Consider the following 11,679-nt stretch of genomic DNA (forward strand, 5'->3'; position numbering starts at 1 on the left):
GCAGGAGGAGAAGATGAGGATTGAGATGAAGAAGGGCTGAGTTTGTTGGGGGGGGGGGGCAACTGTTTTTTATCTATCGCTTTATGTACTTTTGTGAATGCACCACTTGCTGCAATCATTTCTATCCTATTATTCAGACTGATCATGGTTTATGGGGGAGTATTTATGTGTGTTGTCTTGTTAAGATGTATTAAATACTTGAACCCAACTATTAGGATAATATAAGTATGCTTTTGGTTGCTCTGAGTTTTGTGAGTTTGGTCTTGGTTCGTTTCTTGTTCTTGTGTATTGTATGTTACTTCATCTCAGGTACTTGTGAGATGCAAGGATTAAAAAGGGGGAGATTGAAGATGTATGGTCAAGACGGAGCTATAGTAGTTCATGAATTACGACATGAACTACGACATCATACAAGGATACAAGAGTTGTGCGAGTCAGTGAAAGAGCATTAAAGGAAAATTTACTGAAGAAGTCAGTTTAAAGGAAGTATTGAAGAAGAAGCAATCGAGCTTAGAGATAAGGAATATTGGCTTATTCGCTGAAGAAGCATATATGAAAAGTTTTCATTAGCTTTTTAGATCTAGGGTTTTCCTCTAAAAGTATAAAGAGGGGTCTTGGCACTGCGTGGCCGGTTAACACACAAAGAGAGCTTTTAGCAATAGTAAGGTTTACAAGTCCGAATAAGGAGAAGCGAAGCGTCTAGGGGTTAAGAGCTTGAGTGGTTCATAGAATGCTTGAGGTCTATGAATAAGTGAGGCTAGTCAACAAGTCAAGGTTTGTCTTGAGCTTATTTGAAGAATTGTTTTTAAGAAAAACTTGTATGTGATTTTAAAAAGATTAATCTAATCATATTTCTTGGAAAAATTTTTATCTATGGTACAGTGTGTTCTTGTTGGTGTAGCTTGATTATCTTATGCTAACAACACACAATCGATTCAACAAAGATTAAATGTTTTTTGTGAAAGAAATCCGTATTTTCCTCTAGATAATTTTTTGATTAGTTAAAAAAACTTGCTACTTAAAATAGTTAAAATACATGAGATCCGGTTTCATATGTTCCAAATTTGTTGGAACCACATTCTTTATATATCTGAAAATTTGTAGTAATTTCTTCGTTTTTCGGTTAACATATGTCTAATCTTTGATTGATTAAGTTATCCTATAGATTTTTAAGCCTAAACATTATTTTTAATTACGTATTTTTCTTATGTTTTTGTTCCAATATGTTTACTGTTTGTATGGTCAAATCAAGAGAACTATTCAGTTGGACTCCACTCTATTATTGTGAAACAATTTGATTTGCTTAAAGAAAACAAGAATGTCCCACTTCCTGTCTTTTTCTCAATTAGTAAATATAAAATAAATTATACACTAAATATATAATAAGCTTCTGTCACACTTTTTTATTTGGTCTATGAAAACGGATGTCATCACCCAATCACAACAGATGAAAATAATTTCATAGAAAAGGTAATATTAAACCTTTTTTTTTTTGAAAGATGGCATATATTAAACTAATGTAAAGAGAATGAAATAACCCTTATCGAATAAATTCTTTTTTCTTTTGCGGTTTTACCTGTTTCAACAGCCACATATTTTGTGGGTTCTCCGTGGTTAGTTGAAGCAATTATAAAGAGATATTGGATTTAATATTCTATTGTTTGGAGAGAGTTGAAAAAAAAAATATTATCTCATCAATCTAACTTATGTCTCTCTTTATCTCCAGTATAGATTTTTGTTATTGTTGGGTTTCTTTTACTTCTCATCATTCGCCATCGTGAATGGTGGTTTCATGTGGTTTATGTGATATTCTCATGATACTTTGATTGGTGGTTAGTTGTCTCTTCTTTGGCGTCTGTCTTTCTTATGTGAGTGTCTTCAGTGTTTTATCCTTTTTGTAGTCAGTGTTTATAATTTAATAGAAGCAAATTTGATATATTATCAGATGAAAAAAAATCATGTAGCCTCGGTAAACTAAATCTAACTTTGTTATTTGTTTTATAATGTTTATTGCATAAGATATTGTACCACATTGTATGCCGCCATTATATATATATATATATATATATATATATTGAAGTCTGATCCATACCTATTGCAATAATCAGGACCGGAATTAACATGCTGATCGGTGGCTCTAAATTCCAACGGAATTATTCGATGTCTTTGTTAGTCATGATGATATTATGTTTTATAGTGTTGTATTAGATAGAAATTTGATTATATTTACTTCATATTATTGTTTATGAACCCGGTGGTCTTATCTAGTGGTAAAGGACTCACAGCTGTGAGTACCGTCCTGGGTTCGATGGACCATCCTGACATCTTAAATGGTAAGAAAATGTGGATCCTGCGGATCTCGTAGTTATTAGTCTTTTGACCTAGAAAACTTTTAGAATCACGTTACGGTTATCAAAAAAAATATATATATATATATTATGGTTTATTTTTGCATAAGGCATGCAGAATACTGATCGGATATATTTCAACGAAGTTATTGTACTATTGTTTCATCATATGATAGGAAAAGTCATATAGTATGACTCATACAATGCAATATTATTGGAGTTATAAGATAAATATTGATCACAGCTTGTTATTTGTGTAGTACTTGGAATGTAACAATTATAAGAATGTTTTTATTACGTGCTTAATCAGTATATACTATATATAGAGGTTTTCTTATATTTTGTCTACTCGTACACCGATATTATTGTCACCTCTTTTTTTTGAGCAACTGGATACTTAGATTAATTAAATAAAACATAACAGAGTTTTAAAAGCATAATAAGAGTAATTAGGGCTTCAGACCCAAAAAAGAAACAAGACAGGCTTTAGCTAAGGAGTCCGCCAGCCCATTTCTGGCTCTTGGAGTGAAAGCGACAGAGAAAATATTATCTAATTAAGTTGACATCATATTTTCAATCAACTTATTGAAGTTTTGTAGTCTGTATAGTTGCTAGTCCAATGTATGTAAAAATTTCAAATAAAGTTTTGAAACAATCAAAGTTTGTACTGGACTTTCATTATAACCATCAACATCATTTACTGTACATTCATTTATGCATATTGTTCGCATCTGATGTCGATAGCAGTTTCCAAAATACTTATTTGCATGTCGGTAAACTTTATCATATAGAGTTAAATCTGCTAGATAAGGACAAGAGAGAATTCGGCTATCTTTTCGGCAAATATGTGATGTATTGTTTGATAACATAGAAATGTCGTGCGGTCTAGAAAGGGGCTAACCTAGTTTACGTAGAAGTAACTCTATGAAAAACAATTTACTAAAAATCGCTAGGCGGTAACTAGGCGCTTTATAGACGACTAGCGACTAGGCGGATTATTCGGAGCCTAGGCAAGACCTAGGCGTTAGAAAATTATTGATTTATTTTATATATTTTATACATTTATATGACATATTTTTAGTTTTTAAGTTTAATTATAAAATTATTGTGATGAATTATCAAAATTAGATATACAAAACATAAGAAAGTAGACAAATTTGTAGATTTGTAATAATATTATTGCTTAATTTAACATATATAGACAATTTTATATCGATTTTAACCAATTTTAATCGATTTAGAACGGTTTAAACCAATTTGAATCAGATAAATCGGATTTTAAGAAAATCGTTTCGAATAGGACCGAATTGCCGCGTAGACCGAATTTTAGAACCTTGATGAAAAGCAATACAAAAGAAGTTGTGTTTCTTTCAAACTTAAACTTCGGTTTTGATACACAATCACAACCTAAATGTGTAGTACTATATACTTTTTTGCTTTTGATGGCCTCCAAACTAAATTGAAACTAAAATGGAATCAAAGTAAAAGATACTCGAATATGCAACGACCAGACTACTTAGTAAGAAGATTCGTTTCTATATTTTTTTGTGGACACACAACAGATGAATTCTCCAAATAAGTGAACGTTAATGATACATATAGGGATGTTAATAATGGGTTTTTACCCATAGGGTACCCGAAGCCCGGTTGAAATTTGAAACCCGAAACCCGTACTTTTAGATTTTAAAACTCGCGGGTTTTTGTTGGGCGGGTCTTGTTTTGTTTATTACCCTATCGGGTTTACACTATCGGGCTTCGGGTACCCGATGGTTTTTTTTTTTAAAAAAAAATTAACCGAAACGACGTCGTTTTACATTATATTTTACCCCAAATTTTTGTTTCTCCCGTAACCACAGCCACAAAACACAGATCTAGAAATTAGACATGCTTTCTTGCGACGATTCATTCTAGATTGGGTTCATTGGTAAGATTTCGAAATGTGTTTTTGTGTTTTGATTCTCATGCTTTAGAATCTGGTTGACTAACCATCGATTCTATCCTAATTGGTTTAGGCCCCAACGAAAGGAGTCAAAGTGTTACCAGAAGAAGTCCGTACGTGATTACCTTCCTCTTCGTTCTCTCTATAAAATGTAAGAACTATGCTTTTGTTTGTTCTTAAAACTCTCTGGAAGAACTTGAGTGGGTTTTGTCTTTGTGCTATAGATCATTGGTTGGTTGGTCAAGTTGTCCCGGACAACAATGATTGTAAAAAATCACTTTGTTCGATCAAGTACTTTGTTTTGTTAGAGAAAAAGAAAATAAAAGTTTAATCAACCATTTATAGAGAAAATTTAGGTCGTGAACTCAGGGTTTGATTGATTTTGTGCTAACAACAACATTGTTCTATGTGTGCGCATGTGTGCCGTTACGTTTGCATATTGTGGGCTTTCTTGTTGTTGTGCTTAACAGGTTGATTATCAGTGGTGGTTTGGTCTTGTGCTGAAACAATAATATTGTTTTATGTGTGCGTATGTGTGCCGTTACTCTATTCAATAATAGCTTAAATTTTCTGATTGTTTAATGTTTTTTCCAGGATGGATTCACAAACACTTGACACACTAGCAGCTCTTGAGGCTGCAAATGAGCAAATGGAGGTTGATGATGATGATGAAGCAGAAACTTCCGTCGATCGTCTTCTCATGGTGATAGCTTTGGCGAGCTCTTGTGAGTCTGTACGGAGACAGATGTCTGTGTAGTTGTAAGATGAGGCTTGGATTAGGGCTTCTCTGATGGCCAACGCCTCAGCCATATAGGCGGAGGGGACATTTCTCTGCCCGATAAAGCCTTGATGAAGCACCTGTGTGTGGCGATCTGTGAAGATCCAGCCGAGTCCTGCAGCTTGCTGATCGGATCTCCAAGCTGCATCGGTATTACAGAAGATGGTGGATTCGTTGATGAGAGATAGCTGCAGTGAAGGGGTCAGATCACGATTCGTCGTCGTCTCGGGTCTATTGGATTGTGCCTGTTCCCATTCTTTCTGTGAGGTGATCGCCTTGACTGATGTTTCTAGTGGTGTGGTCTTTCGTTTCTCGAAGACCCAGAGGTTTCTAGCAGTCCAAATCGACCAAACGAACCAGGGAAAGGCGTTACCTGTGATTCCATGGGGAGGGAGGTTCGTCCATTTACGGGCTTTTTGGATCAGTGTTTTGAAGGTGGAGCTGTTACCCGTAGAGACAACATCTTTCCAAGGTCCCGCCTTCCATACACCCTTTGCAAAATCGCAGTGAAATAGGATGTGGTCTAATGTTTCTGGCTCTCTACATCTGGAGCAGGCTGTGTCAGCAAGGAGGCCTCTTTTCCGTAGATTCTCTCCTGTCGGTAAAGAATTTGTGGCTGCCTTCCAGAGGAAATACTTGAGCTTCGGAAGGAGGTCTTGTGACCAGATGAACTTCTTCCAGTTCCATGGTGTTCCAGATGTTGAGAGTAAGTTTGCTGATTGGTGCTTTGCATTTTGAGTTGAGTAATATCCTGATTTCACAGTGTAGTTACCTGTCTTATGCAGCGGCCATGTAAACGTGTCTTTTGCACCTAGGATGCTAGGACGGAGTGATAAAATATGTGAGGCCAGCTCAGGGAATAGATTATCGATGTGAGCTTTGTTCCACTCTTTACTCTCTCTGGAGAGTATATCTTCAACCATCAGATCTTTATCCTGGAAGAAGACTGGTCTAATTGGTTTGAGTTTTGTGTCAGGTTTAATCCACGAGTCTGACCAGAGGTTCGTTGATTCACCATCCCCGATAGCTTTACCAAGATGTTGTAGGAGGAGGTCTCTCCCCGCCAATATTCCTCTCCAGCCATGTGAAATGGCTTGTCTCGCATTGGCCTTTAAGAAGGAAGTATTGTGATCACAGTATTTGCCCAGGAGAACTCTGGCGAGTAAGCAGTCCGGCTTTGTTAGGAGTTTCCATCCAATCTTGGCAAGAAGAGCATGATTAAAGGCGCGGATGTCATGGAAACCCAAACCTCCCATACTCTTTGGTAATGTAAGCTCATCCCAAGCTATCCAACAGATCTTCCTTTCCCCGTCTTTTGAGTCCCACCAGAATCGGGTCAAAACTGATTGTATGCGTTTGCAGAGACTGATAGGGAGTTCGAAGCAAGTCATGGCAAAGGAAGGAACCGCAGAGAGGACTGATTGGATCATAGTGGCCTTTCCAGCTGTGGAAAGGAAGTGTGTAGACCAGCTGATGGCTATCTGCTTCATTCTGTCTACTATGGAAGAGAACAAGTCTTTCTTCTTTCTCCCGAAATGCTCAGGGAGGCCCAAATATTTCCCAACTCCACATTCTTTTTCAATTCCCAGTTGGGACTTAACTCGGTTTCTGATTTCAGGTGGGGTCTTTGATGAGAACGAGATTGAGGATTTTTGAGCATTGATCATCTGACCTGAGGCCCGTTCGTAGTCATGGAGAATTTCCACTAGGGAGGAGCAGCTACGCGTGTCCGTTGTGGTGAACAGCATAGTATCGTCAGCAAACAGCAGGTGATTCATTTTTGGGCTGTTTCTTGCTACTCTGATTCCCGGCAGTGAACCATCCGCTTGTGCCCTTTTACAGAGTCCCGAGAGCACCTCCCCGCAGAGGATGAAGATGTAAGGCGACAAAGGATCTCCCTGTCTAATGCCGCGTTGGGGAACCACTCTACCCGTAGCCTCGTTGTTGAGTAGGAAGGAGTAAGAGACCGTCGATACACACTGCATCATCCACATGATCCAGGTATCGCAAAAACCCATTCTCTCAAGCACATGTCTAATGAAAGACCATTCAAGTCTATCATAGGCTTTACTAATATATGTCTTCACCGCCATAGAACAGTATTTAGTTGCTCGCGATCCCTTTAGGTAGTGTAATACCTCGTGAGTGATAAGTACATTGTCTGAAATAGCACGTCCCAGAACGAAGGCTGATTGGGTCTCTGAAATCACCTCTTGTAGAACCGGTTTCAGTCTTAGTGCTAGGATCTTAGATATTACCTTGTAATAGACATTACATAGGGCTATGGGTCTGTAGTCTGAGACTAGTTTGGGGCTGAGAATCTTAGGGATTAGTCTGATATGTGTCGAATTTATAGAGTGGGGAAGCACACCCGTTGTGAAGAAACATTGAATCTCTCTTGATATTGCAGGTCCAACTACTTCCCAGTTGGATTGGAAGAAGCTGGCGGAGAAACCATCAGGGCCTCGGGCTTTATCAGGATGTATTGCAAACATTGCCTCCTTGATCTCGAGTAATGTGGGTAACGACGTTAGTCTTTCATTTGTTGACGGAGAGATGCAAGGCGTTATGGCTTTGTGCACTATCTCAGAGGCCGGAGGGTTTGTGGAGTTGAAGATTTGCTGGAAGTACTGCGAGATTACCTCAGCAATCTGGTCATCATCATAAGCTGGAGCTCCATCAGCAGACTCAATAACCGTGATACGGTTTCTAGCCCTTCTCCCCTTGGTGGATGCGTGGAAATAGCTTGTGTTTTTGTCTCCCAAGGTGAGCCACAATTGCCTACTGCGTTGTTTCCAAAATTCCTCCTCCTCTCTATAAGCTTTTAGGAGGTCTTGATTGATTAGTGATATCGTTTCCGAATCTGATGTTCTATCAGCCATTGTTGTGTCAAGTGCCTCCTTCAATTCATTAATCTTCTTCCTGCTGTTTACGTAGAACTCTTTGCTCCATGCGACAATGGCCTTCCTGCATTTGCTGATCCTATTTATTACTGGCAGGTCTGAAACAGCTTTCCAGGTGGTTTCTATTAGATTCTTGACCGCTTTGTTATTGCGTAGGCGACGATCATATCGGAAGATCCCCGAGGTTTTCTTCTTCTTTGAATCAAAAGTGGAGAGGATTGGCCTGTGGTCTGAACCTTCATATTGGAGACAGTGAGCTCTTCCATTCGGAAATAAGTCAGACCAGAAACTGTTCACCAATGATCTATCCAGTCGGCAGTGGACAAGATGTAAGTGTCTTTGCCCTCTCCATGAGAGAAAATCTCCAGTGTGCTTAAGGTCAAAGAAATCACATGACGATATGAAGGATCTGAAGGCCTAGAAAGAGCTCTCTGGTCGTTCCCTTCCTCCTGCTTTTTCGGAGTTATCTGTGATTTCGTTGAAGTCTCCAGTCAGAAACCATGATGCGTTTCTTGATGCTGAGATGTCAGCTAGGCTGTCCCATACTTCCTGTCTCTTAGTCCAGTCCGGAGCTCCATAAACAAAGGTACCATTGAAAGAGGTTCCTTTAAATGAAATCATGGTGTCAATGAAGTTGGGGTTACTTGTAAGGATATTGACATCAATGTCGTTTTTCCACAGGAGAGCCAGTCCTCCAGAACCCGGGGAGGTGGGCGTAACTAGAAAAGACCCTTCATAGTTCAGGGGTTGGAGCTCAGTCAATACCATATCGTCTTGATTTTTAGTCTCCGAGAGAAAAATGATGTCAGGGGAACATTTTTTTGTAAGTTCCTTGAGCCTTTGGACTGTTGTGGGGTTCCCTAAACCACAACAGTTCCAGCTCAAGACTACTAAGGAAGAGGCCTATGAAGGGTGGGAAAATTCTGTTGGGGACTTCCCAAGTGCGCAGGAGGTGGCACCGAGTCTAGTATTGGTGGCAACGAGGGTCCTGATTGACTACTTCTGTCTCTTCTGCGGAGGGGAAGGACCGGTGATGCATGGGGAAAACCATGCCTCGAGAGCGAGGGGCTTAGTTGGGTTAGCCTTCTCTTCTTTAAGCTAGCACCTAGGAAGGTGTGTGGGCTTGCTGAGGGACGTCTACTCCTTGTTGATTTGCTTATGCTCTTTCTAGCAGACAGCGGTCTGGTAGATCTTTGAGGAGCCGCAGGGGGGAGCGGGGTCGCAAGCTGTTGGTTCAAAGAGCTCTCTGCTTCTCTTATCAGGCTTGATTGTGCTGCTGCTAGGATCCTCGTAGCAGTCTCCTCCATGAGTCCGTGTTCCTCACTGTGAGTAACTCTTTGGCGTCGAGCCGCGCTTTCAGTGGGGTCGGAGCAGTTGGTATATTGGAAGGTGACTTCTCTAAGTTCCTCCATTACTTCTTCCCTTGTGGGCAAGGCGACATTCTGCGGAAAATCAGACATGGCTAAGTTCCTTTCTAGTGGGGGGCGTGACTCAGGTGCTTGTACCCCAGCAGGGGTTAGTGGGGATCTGACGTTGTCGTGTGCATGATGTGCAGCCAGCGAGGAGGGGACAGCCTTTTCCCTCCAGACTCTTTCCTGTGTAGATTTAACAGCTTCTTGGGTCAAGTGTCTACGTTTCTCAGTGTCTCTGGGGGAGCGGCCTTCTAAGCGCGGAATAATCTTGTTTGATATCGGTATTCCTCTAGTTGGAGGTAGGGGTAATCTTTCCCCAAACGGCTTGCCATGTCGATCCACTCTGCTGCTGAAAGCTGGGGGTGATTGTCTCCGAGTGGCTCTGGTAGCACCCTGATGAGAGAGAGATCTTGTGTTCCTGTTGGTGTGTAAGGGAGGGTTTACACTTGGAAGGTAATCCTTAGACCATGAAGGCGATGCCATTCTGCCATGAGTCGCCATAGGGCAGTTTCTGGCCACATGAGTGAGTTTATTACAAAGGGAGCAATGATACTCGAGATCTTCATATTCTAGGGTGATGGGGAGCTCTTCTCCGGTGGCAAAGTCGATGATATATTCTTTGTTGAGTGGCCTTAGTCCATCAACGAGTACTTGGATCTTCGCAGAGGTTTTGGTGATTTTGTAGGTCTCTAGAGTTCCCAATTCATGAGCAATGGTGTAAATCATCTTCTCGTGCCAGAAGTGAAGGGGGATTCCTTGTAAACGGATCCAGAACGGAATCTGAGAAGGGAACGACGGAGAGATGACCGGTTCCCAGCGCTGGAGGATTAGCATCCAGTGGTTGTAATTATAGGGTCTGGCTGCTAGCACCTGAACCAAATCCTTCTCCAGTTCAAATCTAAACTGGAAGCAGTCCTTGCCTAGATCAGAGCCTGTGACTCCTCCTTTGAGACTCCATTTTCTTGGTAGTGCTGAGATGAGGGCTCCCACCGGTTGTTCCTTCGGGTTCAAGACTCTACCAATTAATGTCAGTAAGTTGTCCATGATAAGAGCCGATGTATCAAATTCTGGTGCTCTTATACGCTTGCATTGTTGGTCATTAGAGGTATCAGAAGCCTGTGCTTCAGCTTTGCCTTTTTTCTCAGTTGTGAGTCTCCGGTGAGCCATAATGAGATTGCTGCGAGAATCGTTCTGGTGAGGAGGTTTATGATTTCCTGGAGCAGACTATCAGCAGAAGATCGGCCAGCGTCACTAGAGGAGTACCTGTCGACTCAAGTGTGCTTAACGGCCGTTACTAAGTGGGGTGAGTCAGTACGAGGGGGAGATCCGGTGATACGGACCGCCGGGGGGCTGGATCCGCTCTGTAACCTGCTTATCAAGTATGTCTGGTTTTGAGATTTGAAAAACTTACTTAAAAAGGATAAAACCAGGTGGGTGTAGCAAAATTTGGTGAGTGAAAACCGCTTCTAGTTGACCAAAGAGGAAGAAACCGAGTTGACAACAACTGCCTAGTAAAATGTACCTGGGAGAGTCAACTCCAAACTGTCACACTTTTTGGAGTTCGGGCTACTAGCTTTTCGTCAGGATCCATCCTTATTCGACCATCGGTTATTTATTTGTCTACACCGAAGATTTCATTCAATTTTAGAAAGATATATATGTGACTTACAGTTTTGGATTACAGAAATAAGTCAATAACAGGAGCAAGATTTGCTCTGGAGACAAAAGCTAACAGAATTAAATAAATTCCCTGGAGCCAAACTTAAACCATAAACAACAAAGGTTCAAGTATAAACTGTTAGAAACTTAAAATCGATTAAGACAAAAGCCCAAGAAATCTATCAAAGAACAAATCATCGGCCATTCTGGAAAAAAAAGAAAAAATGTTAAACATTGCATTTTTCACATCACATCTTATGCCAATAGTAAAGAGATTTTCTTCTTTCTATTTACCTTCAAATCCAGAGAACTATACATCAAACACCAATAACATGATTTTTAAAACAAAATTTCTATTAGAAACATGCTAGTTTAGCTAATCTTTAATTACTTCAGCGCCTGACTAGGAAGTCACTTATACAAAAGACCTATTAGTAGTTTTCACGTAATTTAATTGATCCAATAATTTAAAATATCCCGAACAATATTCATTTAATCTGGGAAAGAGCAAAAAAGAAGAAAATGAATACTTCACACACACAATAAGATTTGCCTGAGCTTTTTGACCAATTTGGTGGCAACATATGAGTTGATAGAGAAAGAAAAGGAAGATTAGTTGGAATATTTAAAAAAAAAAAAA

General features: G+C 40.1%; 1 long non-coding RNA gene across 1 annotated transcript; it reads left to right on the top strand.

The window, feature by feature from the left end:
* Positions 1–4,043: 4,043 nt before the first annotated feature.
* LOC106303055 lies at positions 4,044–4,969 on the top strand. The gene is made up of 3 exons (XR_001262467.1): positions 4,044–4,272; positions 4,361–4,438; positions 4,882–4,969. It is a non-coding gene; the product is annotated as an uncharacterized LOC106303055 (long non-coding RNA).
* Positions 4,970–11,679: the final 6,710 nt, after the last annotated feature.

Source organism: Brassica oleracea, chromosome C1 (genome assembly GCF_000695525.1).
Source record: "Brassica oleracea var. oleracea cultivar TO1000 chromosome C1, BOL, whole genome shotgun sequence".
Classification (NCBI taxonomy): domain Eukaryota; kingdom Viridiplantae; phylum Streptophyta; class Magnoliopsida; order Brassicales; family Brassicaceae; genus Brassica; species Brassica oleracea.